This window comes from Platalea leucorodia (assembly GCF_965183815.1).
Source record: "Platalea leucorodia genome assembly, chromosome: Z".
Taxonomy (NCBI): domain Eukaryota; kingdom Metazoa; phylum Chordata; class Aves; order Pelecaniformes; family Threskiornithidae; genus Platalea; species Platalea leucorodia.
Genome location: NC_138858.1, coordinates 67,467,902 through 67,480,306, shown reverse-complemented (window position 1 = coordinate 67,480,306; position 12,405 = coordinate 67,467,902).

The following is a 12,405-nucleotide window of genomic DNA, read 5'->3' as shown; positions in this document are numbered from 1 at the left end:
ATCATGTAGTTCTTATGCATGTGGTCTTTTCACTTGACATGACTCATAATTTTTTCATTATACAATTTAACGGGCTAATTCTCCAGTTGTACTAAAATAGATTTTGATGCAGCTGAGGCATGGCACCAGTGAATATCTACATGTCCTCTTTCTGCTTTTCTTGTGCAACTGATTTCCACCAGCTTTTAAAAGCTCATTGTTGTCAATTAGGTTGGAAGGGATCAGCCTGAGCACAGCACTTTTTCACATCTCTCCCTCATGTAAGAGTACTCCCCCCAAGGTTATAAGGAGTTCTTCTGAAGAAAAATTGAGGACGGCAAACTCCTGAGAAGTCAGGTCAACCAACAGCTTCAGGATTACGGAGAAAAAGTAGTATAACACTTGTATGTGGGTCCGATGACATAAACAGCTGAAGCCTGGTTTTGCTTTTTTATTTAAAGTAATGACATTCTGTCAACTGCTTAACATTGTATGATGTATGAGGATGATGTCTTACAGGGATTCTCAAACTGGGCATGCTTTTTGCCACCATCATTAGCAATGACAGCACTACACCAGCAATCGCGCAAGTTCCTGCTTCTTTGCTGGGCCCCAGTCATGCACAGCAGAAGGCGAGCCCCACCTTTCTCTCACACGGTGTTAACAAGTCTAGGTTCCTTGCTGTGCTCTCTGCATTCAGAAGAGGACTATGAAAGGCTCCTTGTGGTCCTGAAATTTTGGAACCTACAGGTGTACCTTGACCCCCATCTGCAACGCATACTGTCAAGTCCAGCCAGGTAAGACTTTCTCCTTCACAAACAGTGAGTGCTGCCAAACTGCGTGAACTTTAGAACAAATGAAACGTACCGCGTGTTGTTTGTTTTCTCTGTTTGTAGGCACACATTTACAGCAGCCAGGAACAGATTCCCTCCACTGCCTCTCCACACAAGGCTAATAAGTTAGCTCGGTGCTGGCTCGTGACTCTGTAGTTTACTGTGTTGCAGAAATTTTTGTATCACACACTGGGAGCTCTTAATCTACAACAAAAAACTTAAGCTAAACGTTAGTCAAACAGCGTTTAGGTGATACATAAGAAAGAATTAATTTACTGCAGCAGCTTACATTACTGGCTGTTTAGCTCTATTTTTAGTTGTTGAGATCTTCTTAGGTACATGGATTAAATTACAGGATCCTGAATGGCAGAAATTTGAAAGGACTGTGATTGACATACCGCAGTGAGAGCAATCATTCTAAATGAGCTTGACTGGCTCAAGTCATGACAGTGGAAAAAAGACCAATATTTAGAAGTGAATATGAGTTTAAAACATTGGATGGAAGGAGGAATCATATGATTATTTCTTCCATGTATGAGAAAAGAACAAAGATCTTAACAAACTGGAAGAGCTGTTAAGTTATTTAGAAAAATCTGAACTGTAATACTTAAAAGCCAGAAGTTATGCCCGTGGGGTTTTTTAGTGCAAGTTCTTAATTTACTAGTATCTAGTAATTAAATATTGTAACATGTCATGGAGGAATAAGTTCATCAGAAAAACACTGCATAAATGAAATTGTGTAGGCTTCTGGAAACCGATGTTTAAATCTCAGTGCCAAACGATGAATATTAAAATGAAAGTTGAAATTTCACAGGGAATTAAATATCTTGTCAACTTTATGATAAAGTACTTTTTAAAAATGAGAAACTTTGGAAAGAGGCACGGTATCTGGCAAGCTTTGTTATTTTGCTCTGCGTGCAGGAATTTTCAAAGGATTCCATGAAGGCAATAACGCTCAGTCTAGGATTAAACACTGGAAGTACTTTTTCCTGCACTTGGAACAGCATTCATGCATGTACATTGCAAGGTAGATTACACTATAAAGTCGAAGCCATAGCATTCCTTTCCTATTTTATGTACTTGACATCTGGCATGGTATGTCTGTGTTGTTCTTAATGATTAAGAGTAGAAACACATTTTACATGTAGCAATTATCCTCTTCACCACTGCAGCCTGACTGACTGTAATTCTAACCACCCTAAACAGGTGCACTTTTTGTTTAAAATTCTGAGATGTGGAAGACATCTTTCCCTTTTGCCTTATGTTCTTCACCTAAATCCTACAATTACAGGTTATTAAGTAGTCTGTTGAGTTGAACTAAAGGCAAATGAATTGCAATTTTTTTTAAAGTCAGAAATCGTGACTTAACTGGAAAAACACCTTACAGCTTTTACATAAAAAATAACTCTCCACTTATTATTAGGTTACAGCAGCCTGTTTAGAAAAGGTCAGGAAATGCAATATTAGTATTAGTGAGAAGGTGTCCATTTCTGATTCAAGTTGATAGAAAATTGGAGGACAGATTCTACAAAACAAATCTGGAATCACAGTAATGCAAGACTTTTTTTTTGTCTCTGCTTAGTTACTTGTAAGAGTGGACTGCTTAAGTGTCTGACAGGATCCTGCAGTACTAGTTGGAACTAAGTATATGCTCACTCCTCTTCAAGAAAACCATCTTTTACAGAGGGGAAATGTTTAATGCAAACAACACAAACCTCTCTGCATTGTTCCAAGACTGCATCCTGTAAGATGCTAGAGAAGACCAGGTGAATAGCTGGAAGAAAGTTAAATGTTCTGAAGGTGAATCTGCGCTCCACGTGGTAAACGAGGAGTTACACATTTCTGCGAATAAATAGCAATGACATTACTGAGGTCTGCCTTATATACCAGCACACCACAAAATACTTAGCACAAATACAGGACAATTATCAATGGGCTTAAGTGACAAGATCACAGTTAAACATCAGCGAAATCTTTCTTAATGGGAGTAACACCACAGATTGTCTATGGAGGTTTTTTGGCAAAGGTCATTCAATGTCTGCTGAAACTAGGAAATGTACAGTTGGGGAAAAGAAGACTGAGTGAATGACTTCTTAAAGTCTCTTGCAGGTATATTGGTTTTAATTCTTTGTTCTGCAGGGATTTCTAGGAGGTTCTGGAAAGATGCAAACTTTCCTTACAAAATTGGGCAAAAAATTGGGCAAGCAATACTCAGCATCTGTCAGAAGCTCCAGTACTTATCCTTTGCGCCCTCTCTCCTCTATATTTATAGTGACTGTAAAACAAGCTGTTAATAAACTTTTAAAGCTATTTTTAAGTTTTCAAATGAAAAAAAAAATCCTTTTACTTAAAACCTTAGGCCCTCAGTGGCCTAACTGCTGCTCTCCCCTGATCAGAGAAAAAGACAAGGGCCTAAAGATCTTTTCTCTTGCACGAGTGTTGGCACAAAGTCTATTATATGGCATTTATAGGTCTATTTTTCAACATTTACATGGTAGTTCTCGCAGCAATCAAGCGAGAGCAGGGTTCTGATTTCTCCGTTTGCTGCAGGGATACACAGGGAACGCCCGAGGCCTGAGTGAAGCGTGGAACCTCACCTATCTCCAACTACAGTGCCAAACAAGCGGTGTTAGCCCTGTCAAGTGTGGGGGGTACAACGCGGGCAACAGCATTTTGGAGAAACGACAAAACGTGAGCCCTTCGTCCGACGTCGAAGGGTATTGGCCTTCTGGGGGACGGTGCCCAGCAGAGGATCAAGCAGAGCTCTATTTCCAGGCGTTCCGCGGCTGTGGTCTGCAACTGACTCCGCCGCGCCCGGGCACAAGGCAATCTCTGCAAGCCAGCCCTTCCCATTTTAAGCAGCCACCTTTGCCCCTTACTAAGGAGAGCGGCCCAGAGCATCAGCTCACCGGGGCTGAAGGCGAGGGAGGCGAGCAGTTGAGGCGGAGGGGTCACCGCCGCCTCCTTTGAACCGGATCTCTAAGTTTTGAGGGGAAGCGGCGGGGCTGCCGCGGCCGGGGGTCGGACCCCTTCGGCCGCCGCCGCCCGTCCCCGCCCGGCGCGGGGTGACCGTTATCCGCCCCGCAGCGCCGAGGCGGGACCGAGCGGCAGCGGGACCTACCTCCCGCGCCGCGGCCCCGCCCCGCCCCTCCCCCATTGGCTACCTCCTCTGCCCACCAGCGAGCCCCGCCCTCTCCCGAGGCCTGGCGTTCGCTTCTCGTCTCCCGAGTGGCCGGCGGGGCTGTCAATCTCTCGCGCGAAGGGTGAGAGGCGCCGGTTGCCTTGGCCGAGCGTTCCCCGAGGCCCCTCCCACGCGCCCCCTCCGCATCCGGGGGGAGGGGCGGCGCGCCCCGCCCCGCCCCGCCCGCCCGGGGCTCCCGCCGCCCGGGGCTCCTGCCGCGGTGGGAAAGGGCGGGCGCTCCCTGCCGCCGCTTGCCCGCCGCCTCGGCGTACCTCGCCGGCTGCGCCCGCCCCGGCTGGCCCCCATCTGGCAGCTCCCGCGGCAGGGCAGGGTCAGGGAGCAGTGCCCAGAAGTGAAAGGCTCGCCGCCGACTCTGCCGGCCGGGCGCCGACCCGCCGAGCCTCCCTCCCCGTCAGCACGGCGGAGCCGGCTCCCCTCAGCCCCTCCGCGGGGGTGGCTCCGCGGGGCCGGTAGGTAGCTGTCCCTGGCCGCCGTTGGGGGGGGCGCCGATTGTGGCGTCCGCAGCACCCCCTTGGGCCGCGGCCTTGAACCGGCTCCCTCCCCCCTCCGCCGGCAGCGGCGGGGGGGCGGCGGTGGTTGGAGGGGCGGGGGGAGAGGCCGCCCGTCCTGCGGCCCTTGCGGGTCCGCGCTGCGCCCCTTCCTCTGGCGGGGGGCGGGAGGGCGCCGGGGGCTGCGCGCCCCTCCGCGGGCTGAGGCGGGCGGGGGTTAACGCCTCGTAGCGCGGGCCCCGGCCCCGCCGGCAGCGCGGGGCGAGGGGACGCGACGCGGCCCGCCGCCGGCGGTGGAAGGGCCCCTCGCTTTCCTGTAGCGTCTCTCCTGGGTGGCAAAAGCGGTGAGACCTCTGGCTGCCCTCTCCTTCTGAAGAAGTGTTGCCGCCGGCTTGTTTTGCTTCCTGACTAATCGCCGATTTCGGCGGTGCTGGCGGTGGTTAGTCCGGCCGAGCGCGGAGCTGGTTTTGTAGGAACAAGTGAGTAAGTTCGTTTTCCTGTTCTGTAGAAGCAGGTTGCTGGAGTGCATTTGTACTGGCTTGGTTAGCAGATTAGAAGATTAGAGGCAGACTGAGCTACCACTGCTTTTTTTTCTTTTAAAAAAAATTATTTACAAGTGCACTCTGAATACAGTGGTCTTACGTTTGATTCATTAAAATCTCTATGAGTGATACTTAAAGTGGTTTGCTTTGAAACTGTTACAGAGCTTGTTTTCAGGCTTCCTTGTGGACTTTGCTGGCAAACCCTTGATGGATGTTAAAACGATGTGCTGTGTGTAAAAGGAGTTGGAATATAATCAAAGATTTTTTTCTTAATGCATTTTGTATGTAAGGTCTTTTGTAAGTACATATGTAGTTATAAATATATACTGTGCAAAATTATCCTTTATTTTGCATGTTCTTAAGCATGATTGTAAGTGAAGCACACTGTTAAGTATATTAACTGTTGCCACCTGGGTTATGACTACTTACAGGGATAAACAATTTATCTGCACTGTAGACTCACACCTTTTCTGAAACTAATAAATGTCTAGCAGATGCATTTTATCATGAGGTCCGTTGGGATGTTAAAATCCAAGATGGGAGTAATGCAATTTTCCTTTTAGAGGAAAAAGATGAGATAGAGGTTTCTCTGTTAACTATATTTTAGGAGATGTCTTCTACTGACGTCAACATCCTTTTGTCAGTTTCTTTTGAATGGAGAAGTTTCAACAAGTGAAACAGTATTTGCAATGGAAATAAGTGGTATTTTATTGTGCTGGCCTGAAATACAGAAATTACCTGGAAAACAGCAGACTAGTTCATCAGCTGTGAATGACTTCCAGCTAATGAAATGAATCTTTTTGTCTTGCCACTGTACTTCTGAATCAAATAGATGTATTTGCTTATAAAATGTAAATGATTTTCAGAATCTAGAATACTAGTTCTGATACAGTGATACATCTTGTAGGGTGTTTTTCTGCATGGTCAAGATAAAGATAAAGATATTCAAGGTTAGTTAGGGGATTCAACCTGTTTGTTCGGAAGACTTGCAGGTGCTGTCTTAATAACCTTTCTGAAGATGTTCTTTCCTAAACAAAAAAAAAGAAAGTCGCTGAACCTGCAAAAGAGTTTTTCCTCATCCAGTTTAGTTATGTACAATTAACAAGACTGAATTTGCTTCCTGTGGTAATTTTTCACTTTTTAATAGTCTCATAACTAGATTAAATACATTTTTAAAGCTGATGCAGTGTATCGAAACTTAGTGTACCAGCTGCATCTGCAAAGTGTGTCCTATGAAAATAGGATTGTTTATGCTTCAGTAGTGACTATGCTAAGTTCTGTGGTTAGAAATATGAGTTACATGCATTTGTAACATCTTTACCTTTGTCTTAAAATAATATTTCAATAAAATATCAGGAAGTCTTCTGGTGTTTAAGATGAATTTAGTTTAGTTATGATTTTGAGGCAACAATAACTCAAATGTGAGGAATAGGGAAGTAGCAGTGGTTACTTTTCTCTGGTATCTTGTAATTACAAAAAACAGCTTTCTAAAGAACAGGACACTGATCAGCTATATTAACTATATTAACTATAAGTCATACCAGCTAAACAGGTTTTTTTCAGTCTGTTGTGAACAAAACATATAGCTACTTCTTGTTTCTTAGGTTTTTATTTTTACTTTTAATCGATTATTTTGGAATGGCATACACAAAAGTAATAACACAATTAAAAGCACACACAAACCATAGAAAGAACAAAGTTGTAAAGGAGTTTGGGGTGCTGCTTCTTCACAGTTTAAGCTCACTGATTCAAATGGAAACTAACTGCAAGAGTTTTCAGTCGATCCTACCTACCCTACCCACAGTTGTATGAGCAAAATTGCTGACACCGTGCTTAGGGGAAGAGTGGAACAATGCTTTTCAGCAGTGGAGTGTCGTTAAATGGTCTTAAAATGATCATGATACCTGGGGGTTATTTAGCAATAAAAATGGGATGGTGTATTCCCGAGGAGCAACTAATGTACCCTGGAAGAGTAGGCAAAAGCATAAGAATTAGAACATGTTGTTTGCTTTGCTTCTGGGCCTTTAACATTCTTTCAAAAGTGTTTTGAGACTTCTATATAACTCTTTTCTCTGACCTCTTAAAAGGTAAAAAAGTAACTTTTATCTAACTGTTGTATACTTTCTGGCAATCCTTAATTTGAAATTTTTTTTTTTTTTTTTTTTTTTTTGCTATGCAGGCATTTTAATGCTTCCTCAGTGCTGCTGCAGGACCAATGCAGTGAAATCAAGCCTGCTGCTGCTGAGCTTGTTATTCTGAGCGTAGTTCTGAGTAGCTTCTTAGACATTGTTGCTGGGGTTCTAGGGGTTTGTGGTCCACTTCTGAAATAGTTCAGTGAAGAAAAATGTGTGTGTTTGAGCTAAATAGTTGCATAAATAAAAGCAGACTAGTAAGAAAGTAGTTAAAAGCTAGGCTGATGATCATAGATAAAGCCAGTGACTGGAACACCTGTCCCTCCCTGTGACCTTAGGTAAGCTACTTATAATTCAATGTCTCCTCTTCGGCATAGGGAGAATGTAGAAGAGGAGACGTTACACACCAGTCTGTGCTGTAGAATTGGTTTGGATTTGGGTTACTTAGAGAGCTTTCTGAAAGCTATACTTTCAAAGGAGTTCTGAAACTCTTAGTAAGTAGTAAAGTACTCAGCTATGTTCCAAGAATATAGATTAATTTATTTTGATCAGATTTAGCTCGCCTGTTATATTTAGTTCTAGTGTTCAATTGATGACATGTTCATTACCTTAAATGAATGAGTAGAAGGATTCTTTCTAAGAAAAGGTGCAGAGAATATTTTTAAATATTAAATATGCAACACCTTCAGAATACTACAAATGTCTTTACCAGTGCATTCTCCTAGGATGTTTATTGAGCTGCATTATCCTTCATCTGTTGCACAGAGCATTTTTGTTTGAACTCATTTCATTGTAGTTACCCCTCATCCACTCTTCTCTCTCTTGTTTATTTGTTTATCTGTTTTTTGAGTATAGCTACAGGTAAAAGCTCAGCATACATTTTAGGAAAGCTTTTTAATACAAGATGGATAATATCCACTTTTGGCTGTTCAAAGGAGGGTATTTTATACACAATAAGTGTACCCTGTAGGTATGGAAAGATGACAATTTTTTTTTGCTATTTGTGTGTCTGGTATCCTATTGGTGCCTTGTGCAGTGGAGTTAGGAATGGGAGGAGACACATTAATAAGTCATAAGTGTCTTTGCAAAAATGTTTACTCGGGTAACTGTAGGTGACAGAAGTCCATGACAGACACACAGGTAAGATTTGCATACTTCTAGTAGGTTTATTACTTAATCAGACTTCATGTAGAACATCACTAATGTAACTACAACAGTGTTTTCATATGCTTTATGATCTTCCCTGTAAGCTTACTAGCCTGTTTAGCTTTTAACATACCAAGACTTTTCTAATAACTGTTTTACTTAACTAACTTAGTGATTTAATGGCATTTTCCTAGAAAGGATTTTTGTTTTCAAGATTACAAGGATGTAATTGCCTGTGTGGGAATTTATACTCTTCATCGACCACATGTTTAAATTAAGTTATTTTCAATTAAGACAAGATGTGGACTATGACAATGGATGATAACGTCCTCTTCAGTAGTACAAAAATATAGAGATGTTTCATGACAAGCAGGGCCTTGATTCCTGTTTGAAGTATGTGGTGTGTCACACTTTCTTATAGTCTCTGTGTTTATTCGTTGAGTAATTCTTTAGGTGCCATGCACTTTATTCAGTAAACCATGTATGATAATAGAAAGCATATGTAACAGTTTCAAACAGAAGCATAGTTAATGGTGATGTTTGGGTGGCAATTAGCCTATGGAGGTCATTGAGAACAAGCATGCTGTCTTTTAAGAAATGCACTAAACCTTCTGTGAAACAGCAGTCACTGAAATTATATCGCAGGCTGTTGGGAAGGTTGTCCTCTCTACTACCAGGTATTTCTTCCCCTGCCCCATTCCTGGCTGTGCAGTTTTGTACCTCTACTCATCACTCTCTCGTGTCCTTCACTGAGTTGATTGAGCTTCTGATCAGTAGCAAGGTACTGTTGAATGTGTGAACTTTCTACTAGGTTAGTGAGTCTAATGGCTTTACAGAGGTGTTTGCTGAAACCGGTCTAAAGTAAGCAACAGGAGCAGCAGATACCTTTGGCCAGATGCAGCAGGAGAAGAGAGCCATCATGCTGACCCATTATAATTTCTAATTGCATTTTTCAAAACAAAATTTCAGACTTGGATTGTCTGTATTGTAGTCTTGAAACTGTTCCTTTTGGTTCAGCTTGTCTTCAGGCTTGAGGTACTAATTACCTAGTAAATGTTCATCTCTTATGTTTGGAAGGCTGCATGGGCTGTATTGTAAAAAAAATACTGTTGGGCTTCAGAAGTACATGCTCCTTGACAGATTATCTTTGTTATGCTGGAGCCTGTGATTTAGTCCAGGGTAGGGCACACCTTTGCAGCCTAGAAGAAAGTACGATTTAAAAATTGTATTGGTATATGTAGAAAAATCTCTTGAGTACCTTTCTGTATTTAAGGCACTAAACATTTTCCATTTTAGGTCTTTATATTTGGACTTAAATGGAGTAGCTTGCATTTCTATATGTAGAGACATGAAAGACTTTTCATGTTTGAACAGCTGTTTAATGCAATAATATAAAGCAATCTTATAAAGGTATTCAGTGTTGCTTGAAAAGAGTTCCACTAGCTTAAAATGAAGTACGTAATTAATTTCAGATATTGTTGATGTCAGTTTAAATGTAGATAATGTCCATATAAATACAGATATCTTAAATTCTGCAGTAGCCTTGGGAAGATGAAGTAATATTGTAGAGATTACAGTCAGGGATGTGATTGCTTTAAGGGTCATGGGAGACATGTTTCACTCTAACCTCGACCGCTAGTATTTTCTTACTGGTGCCTTGCAAACACTGACTTCTGAAAACAAAGAAGTTTGGTATAAAATGTTCTTCCTTGCTCTTTCTGTGGAAGATTGCTTCAAACAATTGCTACTCAGTCATTTCTTGCAGTATTCCAGGGGCAGGCTACTCAATGTATCAGGTTGTGTAGGTTTTTACTTCTGTTTAACATTTGCTGCCAGTAGGCTGAGGCATCTCTAAATCTGGAGAGATAACAAATGATAAAACTTGAATTTGCAGGTAACAGTAAACAGGCAGAGAAGAATTTTACCAACAGACAACAGGAAGACAGAATAGCTAAATTTACCCTTAAGCTTTTGCCAGACTGAGAAATAAATGTCTTTGCCTTCCAAAAATGCTCTTTTAATGTTTGCTTTTAATTTTCTGACTTTGAGCTCTAAGTGAAATCTGTTGACTGTACTTGGAATTTTCTTCTGAAAAAAAAAAATCCATTTTTTAGGAAATAAGATATTTTTGATCTGCAGTTCTCTCATCTGCTGCCTATACAAATGCGGAACTTGTTGGGCAGTTTTAACCAAGCTTAGATTTCTATGCCTCTGAAGATACATTCCTATAAGCTTCATAAAAAAACAGTTTAGGTAGAGGAGATGTTGGTTAACTATCCACAGTGAAGGAAGGACGTTATCAGTTCTGTGTGGTAGTAGCTTGAGAGCTGTTCAGCTTGCAACTTGTAATACAGGGCAGGCAACAGTACATCTCTCTTTTTCACTGAATGAGAAGTGAAGGTAAGAGTTTTATTGTGCGAAGAAACTAGGGGTTTTGCAAAAAAGAGAGCTCCAGCTGTAACAGAGGGAGGCCTGGGAATACTGTGGAAACATGGAAGATATCCAAGAAGCTGAAGGTACTGCAATGAGGCTGTGTGGGTGTTGAACACTAATCTTCAGAGAGCCAAGCTTAGCTAACGTTGCTTTTGAGGAAAAATTTGCTTAGTCTGAATCTTAGTCTTCCTAGGTAGTAAATCAAGAGTTTACTACACAGTGCCTGCCTCAAGATACTGACATTTTCTCATTTTAGTGCATGAGAATTTTGTTTTAAATTAAAATTGGTGTGGTTAGTTAATTGCCATCAGACCTTGGCAAAACAGATGTCAGTAGCATACAGGCTATTTTGTTCTCAGAACTTCTCATTTACACCAAATGATTTCATATTTAGTATTGTTTGGTTTTGTATAAAGCTTTGGGAGACTTTTTTCCACTGAGTGTCATAGGAAGTCATTGGTTTCAGTATGTTTTATATTAGATGACTAATGATGAATTTAAGGTCTTAATGGTGGCTAAGTTTTTTTTTTTCCTTTAAATTTGTGTCAATATGCATCTTATGTGTTCAGTATGAAGATGGCAAGCATGATTCTAATTGGTGTGGTGTCTGAGGCTTTTTTATCTGTAACATATTACTCCATATTAAACTTATAAAGCAAGAAGAAAACTTTATAGAAGCCTTTTTGAGAATATAATGCTGTAGTTTCATTTTAATAAAGACATTTTAGGTAGACATTGCAGTGAAAGCCATGCATGTGAGGGGAGAGTTGCAAGTATATCTGATAGTAAAGTACTTGGAATTCATTGCTGTAGAAAGTACCTATCTAATTTATGGAGACTATTAAAACAGCAGAATCATTTGATTACCATGTAGTTTTTTATCATCAGAAAACCTCAACAGAGTCGTAGTTGCAAAACTTACTCTGGAAATACTTTCCCGAACTGTGGGTTATCCCTTTTCTTATCTGCAGAGCTGGCAGGAACATCTATGGTTAACATCTATTGTAAGGTTGTGTATTTTCAGTGGCAAAAACATTGTCAAATCAAGTCTGAAGTATTTCATACTAGTTTCTGCCTCAAACAGAAATAGGAATAGTTTGGGTTAAACCACTTGGCTGATTTGGAAAATAAACATAGGGAAAGACCTACCAATACAGGGGGGAGGAAAAAAAAAACCAAAACAAAACCAAAGAAAAACTCTCACCCAACTAACCAACTTGCTGATAAGTTCTGGTACTGTTAAGTTAAAGCACGTACTAGAGTTTTGGTGGCATGGTTTACACAATCTTTTCATTGTTACTTAGTCAAGTTTTGCTGAGGTCTCAGGCTTTTGGAAACACCATTTATAACAGTTCAATGGAGCTGGCAGTTTGGAAGAAATTCTACAAAAATTAAGTCCTGACCGTGTTCAAGTCTGGGCTGCATGAATGGCACAAAACTTTTCTGGAACCTGCTCTGTTATGTTGATGGGAGATCACTGTGCTGCCAGGCACGGGAATTTAACACAAAGTGACTTTCCAGCCTGTGATTTCTGCATTTTCTTTGCTTCTACCTGGGAAAAGGAGGAAACACATAACTTCAACAGTGAGTGGGTGACTAGGGCTGTGACTTGGGCTTTGTCTGAGCTGGCAGACAAAGGAGTATTTCCCA